Raw genomic sequence first — 8,485 nt, forward strand, 5'->3', positions numbered from 1 at the left:
ATTTTTTCTGACTCCCAATTGACATGACGCTTTCTAACCCTAGTAGTCAGAGTTAATCCTTCTTCACGTTGCTTCTCAACTAGCTTTAATATGTGATCCCACTTTATTGCACTGCCATCGCTGTTGTATATCACACCTAAACTGGCTAAGGAGTTTCTTACCTGGCATGCATCAAGGAAAATAAACACTGGTTCATTTGTAACTGGATGTGAAAAAAAGGTCTTTGCACTATTTTGATAGATGTCAACCCCTAGATATTTAGTCATTGTTATATTGCTGGCAGCACCATCAAACGTGAAACTAACAACATGAATTCCAGTATTATGTAACATTGTAAGTGCATTTGTTACTAAATTTGCTTTCTCCTCTCCTGAAAAACTATCAATTAAAAAGTATCCAACTGGAACTTTCCAACAATCGTTAACAGCATTCACTAACAGCACAAGTGCCTCCCTCGCCTCTGGTAGTGAATCGTCATCAATCTCAGTTCCCATATCAACATAGCCACATGTTTCCTTACCATCCCATTCAATCTTACTCCTAATGGCCATTTCATCCATGAGAAGGCTGCACACAACTGATTTACCTGATGTTTCAGATTCTTCAGCTTTTAGTTTAAGCGCTGTTAATGCTTCCTGTGTAAAGTCAGGTGAACCATCAATATGCTGGTACCATCTTCTTAGGGTACGGGGATGTGGAAGACATGTATTAAATGTTTTCCTCACATATTCGTATGCTTTTGCTGAATAAAAATGTAGTGTAAGGGCAAAACTTCGTAGTTGCTGAGAATAAGTATCTTTTTTCCTTTTACCATTCTTTTAAACAGCTCCTCTGCAGGACCAGAAAATGCAGTCTAAGGAGAAAAATAAAATAATAGTTAAATTCTTGCTTCCTTATTCAACAACATAGCTATAACAGACAAATACAGTATTAGGAAAACAGGAGGAGTCATGATGGATGGATAACTATACTATACCTGACACTCTAAATTTAACATCCATGGAAACATTCTATGTTTTACACAACCAAGAAATCTCTCAGATCCTGCTGTTATGCCTAATTATTTACATCATTTATGAAAAGTCAATTTAATTTTTTAAAATTTTGTTTAATAATATTATAATATGGGCAACCATAAAAGCATCAACGTTCCCGTTTTAAGGGCAATGAACATATGAAAGTGCACATGCAAATAAGTTGGTAATTTCTTAGATTAGATCACTCATGGGTTGGGTTAGGTTAGATTCTATTGTAAAATTAATTGCTATACTGTGAATGATTTTTTTTACGATCTCTCTCTCACACACACAGACACGCACGCACGCACACACACACACACACACACACGAAATCACCAGAACTACCTCAACGATAGCTTCACTGGCTATTTATACAAAGTTGGTTTTATTTACTTTATCGATACCGTTCGTATCCACTATTTGCCCACTTCTTTCTGTGTGACTTCCATCCAGCCATGCTTTAGACTACTCCTCACTCTTCGGAAATTAGTTGCTTAGCCTATATGTTAAACAACACCATATCAGAAACACAATGCACTATGTTAATGATGCAATAGTTACACGTCAACAACTACGGTATCAATAAAGTATATAATTACTAGGTTAGGTTAGAAGCAACCATGTTATGTTAATTACTTATATAACGTATGTTAAACAACGCCATGTCATACACAACGCACTATGTGAACGATGCAACACTTTTACGTCAACAACTACGGTATCGATAAAGTAAACAATTAGGTTAGAAGCGACCATGTTATGTTAGTTATATGTTAAACAATGTCATGTCATAAACGCAGTGCACTATGTGAATGATGCAACACTTGTACGTCAATAACTTTCATTAGTTACACATAGCCTATATATTATGCGAGGTGTATAAGGGAACTACCTCAGCGCTATTTTAGCCAAGAACCTTAGCCTTGTCACAAACACAATGCACTATGTGAATGATACAACACTCGCTCGTCAACAACTATGGTATTAAAGTGAATGAAATTTGTTTAAACAAAAGCCGCCCTAAATAAGGGTTCGATAGATCGGCCTACTAATCAATTCATAAAGAATAATAAAACAATTTTGTGACATTTGGAAAGAACAAGAAAAAACATTAAGATAAGAAAACGTAGGAAATCATTTACAATAAAAATTTTGTTGGGTACAAATGATTACTAATTATAGCTAAGGATGATTTTAACACGTGAGATCCTATGGCATCAATCGTTGCATCAGAAATTTTATATTGTTTAAGTTGATTTAAAGTTTCACGTGGGATCGTGCCACGGGCACCGAACATGAGCCCAAAAACTGTCCAATGTGTAATGTGGTATTGTGCTCCAAGATGCTGACAACAAGGCTCATATATGACTTGTTTTTCACGACACACCTCTTGTGGCTGTTGCTCATGCATCTCAAAACGGATTGTGGGATCAAGAATGACACCCTTATCCTTCTGCCGATCAATTATGATGATATCAGCCCGTCTAGTATGTATGTATGTATTTTATTGTATGTGTACCTTATTTAATGTACTATTAAGAGTTACAAATTTAATCCTTACCTGTGAAATGATATCTTGCTCCTTTTTTTTAAACCTTTGGGTGCAATTATATGCTGCACAAGACATTACCATTTTTACAATTGAATAGGACACACTGTAATTACTTTCTTGCAATAACTTGAGACCTACTGAAGATTCGACTGCAAAACTGAAAGAGGAACACGAAACAATTATGGTAATTTGGTAACTTGAGGTAGGCCTATTTGTTTTTATGTATTTAAATTCGTAAGCGTGATGATACACATTCGGCAAACGCAGACAAATCTGCTCTTTTCTTAAGATAAATTTCTGGCAGTGTAGAAATCGTATACTGAAATTTTACGAAATAAATAAACATCATTAAATAACATTATCGCACTTTAATACATTGCAGTGAGGTTATTAATAAGTAGTAAGTGTACCCATCTACGAAATATTATCGTTATTTCTCATTTTTTTTGCCCCAAAATCAATTCAAAACACTTGTATTTCACTAAACACACAATGGACTTTCCATATTCCATTTCGCTTTCCCGTCCTAGATCAGCTGATTTAACTCTGGTGTGGCACCCAGCAAGCTTTGCCCCTTTATGTTCGAAGTATAGGCTAATTATATTCAATTCCCAGCAACACTTGCGCGGCGACTACAAATTTGATTGGTGCAATGTATGTTGGCTACATTTTATTCCCAGAAACACTTGCGCGGCGATTACAAATTTCATTGGTGCTAGGTATTGTATTCCCAGCAGAACTTGCGCGGCGATGATTTAATTTGATTGGTGTTTGTTGTATAATTATATTGAATTCCCAGCAACACTTGCGCGTCGACTACAAATTTGATTGGTGCAAAGTATGTTGGCTACATTTTATTCCCAGAAACACTTGCGCGGCGATTACAAATGTCATTGGTGCTAGGTATTGCATTCCCAGCAGGACCTGCGCGGCGATGATTTAATTTGATTGGCGTTTGTTGTATAATTATATCGAATTCCCAGCAACATTTGCGCGTCGACTACAAATTTGATTGGTGCAATATATGTTGGCTGTATTTTATTCCCAGCAACACTTGCGCGGAGATTACAAATTTAATTGGTGCTGGGTATTGTATTCCCAGCAGGACCTGCGCGGCGATTATTTAATTTGATTGGTGTTTGTTGTATAATTATATAGAATTCCCAGCAACACTTGCGCGTCGACTACAAATTTTATTGGTGCAATATATGTTGGCAGTATTTTATTCCCAGCAACGCTTGCGCGGAGATTACAAATTTCATTGGTGCTAGGTATTGTCACAGTCGCGAAGCTCAATATGTAGTAAAAATGCAAACATGGGTAGTTGCCCACCACTAGGATCGCTACTATCGCCTCATCATCGCAGATCTCTCTCCTAGCAGCCGACAAAATATATTACACTTTCGTTGTGTTCTTTTGGAAAAATTAACACCTTCCTTCCATTATTGAAATATTAAATGCATAAAGTTAATTTATTATTTTAATGAAGTATATTAAATTCCACCATTAACTCGAAGATACCTGCAAGAAATAAGTTTATATAAATTTTTTTGTGCAAAACGAACTGAAATTTACTATAATAGCTTCACTCATTCAAGATTATAGCGATAATTAACTATGAAACCAATTAATATTAATTTGCATTTCTCTTTACAACAATAATAATGGAAACATGAATTAATGGAGTAACTTACGTTTACCGGTACTTGTAGTGTAGGCTTACGTAGTTAACAAAGTGGGATGAAGTTAAGCAATAATAATCACACCAGAATTGGAAATAAAACGTGATCAATAAATTTTATTGTAACAGACTTTTTCTACGTCTCTAGTAAAGCAACAAATAAACATAACAACAAAATAAACAGCTATAATTAAAAACATATCCTTTGAAGAAAAAAGTAGGCCTAAGCAATAATAATCCCACTAGAATTGAAAATAAAACGTGATCAATAAATTTCATTAAAACAAGCTTAATTTTTTCTACGTCTTTAGTGAAATAACATATAAAAATAATAACAAAATTAATAGCTACAATTAAAAATATATCCTCTGAAAAAAAAGTAGATCTAACCTTTATTTCTCTGGAAATTTAGCGGCCTAAGTGACAGAACTTTAACCGGTCGGTTAGACTGAAACATTTCATTGTGAAATTTAAGGATATAATGTATTCTAACAGTCACAAAGAACTTCAAATTAACAGTTTTGTTTCTGCACAGCATTCTTGTGGAAACCCAGGAACCTTTCTGAATCTTTCGGAAATCGGAAAAAGGATAACTCTGGCCTCTTTCTCTTACTGTTGCTACAATTTGTAGCACTACAAACGTCTCCTCCTTGTCCCATATTATTATTCCAATTATTATATTTTAGCCATTAACATTTTCATTATAACCAATAACGAACATTTCACAAGCATCAATGTGAAATACGCAACGAGCTAGCACTCGATAGAAATACGACACAGTCCAAAGTCGACCATGGACAGTCTATTGTTTCTAGTTGCTAACCGCTTGGAGCGCTTTATCACGAGATTTGCAAAAAAACACCTCAAGCTTCGCAATTGTATATAATAGACTGTGGTATTTTATTCCCATCAGGACCTGTGCGGCGATTATTTAATTTGATTGGTGTTTGTTGTATAATTATATTGGATTCCCAGCAACACTTGCGCGGCGAATACAAATTTGATTAGTGCAATATATGTTGGCTATATTTCATTTCCAGTAACACTTGCGCGGGGATTACAAATTTCATTGGTGCAAGGTCTGTTGGTTACATTTTATACCCAGCAACACCTACGTGGCGATTAATTAATTTGTTTGGTGCAAGGTGTATTGGAGTAATATCAGCGTATAGGTAATTGTGTGCTCTCAAATTTGGGTTTCTGGCATCTTGTCAGCCCATTTGAGTTGTGTGGATATACTCGGCCGCGGGCGATAAGCAAAGGGACCCGGGATAGATACCCGGCTCCGGAACAATTTTTCTCTTGAAATTATTAAGGCCTGGTTCACAGGAAGCATCTACATGAAAGCCAAATTTGCATAATATTAAATAACAATTCTTGTATGCAGCTAAATTGAAAGTTTTTATTTGAAAATATATATAAAAGCCGCTCCACTGAGTAAAACACGACTTGAGCCACTGCACGCATCCCCGCGCTTTCGACCACTTGCTGTCTGCACCCTTGCCCGAGAGCAGCTCCCTTGAACACGGAGCTACGGTGCGTCACATTTATACTGTATATATATATATATATATATATATATATATATATATATATAATTTGAATTGCTAATTGAAATAAAGGGAAAACGACTGAACAGTTTTTAATAAATGACCCCTCATTTTGAAGCTTGGAACCAAAATTTTTTCGGAAAAATGGTAGTTTTAAATGAAATGTCAATTTTCCTACATCATTTTCCTATTTTCCATAATCCATCTGTCGAGAATTTTGAGAAATAATGGGTTTTCACAATAAAACAAAACACAAACACACTAAAATAAACAATATCACTTGAAGGCTAAGACCTGCAGAATCGCTGATATATTTAGAGTTCAGATGACTCAGATTCTCTCACATCATAATTCCAATATGTCGATCTTTAAAATTATGGTTTATTTAACGACTGTCGCAACTGCCGAGGTTATATCAGCGTCTCCGGTGAGCCGGAATTTTATCCCAGAGGATTTTTTTTACATGCCACTAAATCTAGTGACATGAGGCTGTCGCATTTAAGCACACTTTAATGCCATCGAACTGGGCCGGGATCGAACCCCAACCTCGGACATAGAAGGCCAGCGCTAAGACCTATACTAACTTAGCCACCCAGGGCGACTGTCGATCTTCATTTGTGTACATTTTTCAGAATGTTTCTGTAACGTTGATAATCAAAAACTTCAAGACTTACTAAAAAGAATTTACAGGTCAGTGTGTCTGGTGTGTAATTTTCTGAGTACAGCTGTCTATGTATTGGATATTAAAAACTACAAATCTGAGGAATGTTTGATGACATTATAATTAAAAATGAAATATTATTATAGTGAATGCCATGATGTATTTGTCACTAATTATACAGATTAATGCTTTATTGATGATGAAATCTTTTAGGTTTATATAAGTAGGCGTACAGAATATTTGAAGTTAGGTCTTTATTTCTATACTATTTACTGAGTGACGGCTATATAGTAGTCTATACAAAACTTAAGTAATATATAACAATATTGTTATTGAAATGAAATATTTATATAGTTATTAATCAAGTGGTATGGGTCTTTTCGATAGTATATTTAATGGTGGTGTGGTGTAGATATTTAAAGATGAAAGTTAGAATTTATAAAACAGTTAGGCTACCGGTTGTTCTTTATGGTTGTGAAACCTGGATTCTCACTTTGAGGGAGGACGAGAGATTAAGTATGTTCAAAATAAGATGCTTAGGAAAATATCTGGGGCTAAGAGGGATGAAGTTATAAGAGAATAGAGAAAGTTACACAACGCAGAACTGCACACATTGTATTATTCACCTAACTTAATTAGGAATATTAAATCCAGATGTTTGAGATGGCAGCGCATGTAGCAAGTATGGGTTAATCTAGAAATGCATATAGAGTGTTAGTTGGAAGAAATTAAGGGAAAATACCTTGAGGGAGGCAGACGTAGATGGGAGGATAATATGATAATTGATTTGAGAGAGGTGGGATATGATAGTAGAGACTGGATTAATCTTGCTCATGATAGGGACCAATAGTGGGCTTTTGTGAGGACGGCAATGAACCTCCGGGTTCCTTAAAAGCCATTTGTATGTAAGTGATGTAGATATTAATGTTTGTGATTCTCTTGAGTAATATCTGGAGGAAACGCAAAAATTACAATGCCTAACGGAAGACCAAAAGGTATTACTTACTGATAAAACAAGAGGCCTACAAAATGTTGTAGTGTCCCGATCACTTTAGCAAGATCTCTTAGCAGGAAAAAGTGATTTTACCCTCTACATTTCAAGGTAGTTCACGAAACATGCAGTAGCTATACCAAGACGCTATGTCTATTATTGGAAAGCATGGCAAATCTGGTATTTTCATAACTCTCACCTGCAATCCGCAATGACCTGAAATAACTAGGCCTACTGCTTCACTTCCACATGAAAAACGGACTGATCGTCCTGACTTTGTTACCTGCGTTGTCTCATTGAAACTCAAGAACTGATGACGTATAGGTTCAATAAAAAGTATTTAGCATGAAGAAAACCATTCAGAGGGGTATGTTTCATTATCATGGAAGCAAATAACTTCAAAAGTGTCTGGGTATTCTTCATTGGAAATAAAGTTGTAAAAATTTTAATTTGAACTTCTAATTAACTTAGTTTGCAGCATTTGCTGCACAAGCCAGTAGTATTGTATAATTCAAAGAAAATCAATCAATATGCATTTAGAAAAAGGCTGTGACTTAGTGCAAATTAAACGTACCTGTAAACAAACTATGTGATATGTTGATTACGGTTCTTTGAATAGTATAAATAGGTAGAAAATCACTTATTATATTCTCTGTGAAAATATTACACATCTTTTTAATAAAAATGTAAGGACATCATTATTACGAAGCAATTTATATTTTTTTATTTCTATTAACTCTCATTAGCCCTACCACTACATATGAATAGATAATAAAAAGACATATTAATATTACTGCCTTCAATGTGGAAAAGTTGTCTTCAAGGACTTTCAGAATCTTGTCTAAATTTAACAATCTCCAGGTAATTTTCATATTCAATGGACAGAATAAAATTTATCAAATTGTCCAAACCTTCTTGCTGCATTACTGATCTCAAATAGTAATTATTCAGGTACATGCAACATTGGATTTTCCTCATTAATTTTCTAATATACCAGTAAACATCTGCGATTTTATTAACAACTTTTATTT

At 35.0% G+C, this 8,485-nt stretch overlaps 1 long non-coding RNA gene across 1 annotated transcript; it reads right to left on the reverse strand.

The window, feature by feature from the left end:
* Positions 1-525: 525 nt before the first annotated feature.
* On the reverse strand, positions 526-3,110 carry LOC138710118 (uncharacterized). The gene is made up of 2 exons (XR_011335065.1): positions 2,581-3,110; positions 526-853 (listed from the first exon to the last, which is right to left on the reverse strand). It is a non-coding gene; the product is annotated as an uncharacterized lncRNA (long non-coding RNA).
* Positions 3,111-8,485: the final 5,375 nt, after the last annotated feature.

Source organism: Periplaneta americana, chromosome 12 (genome assembly GCF_040183065.1).
Source record: "Periplaneta americana isolate PAMFEO1 chromosome 12, P.americana_PAMFEO1_priV1, whole genome shotgun sequence".
In the NCBI taxonomy this organism is placed as follows: Eukaryota; Metazoa; Arthropoda; class Insecta; order Blattodea; family Blattidae; genus Periplaneta; species Periplaneta americana.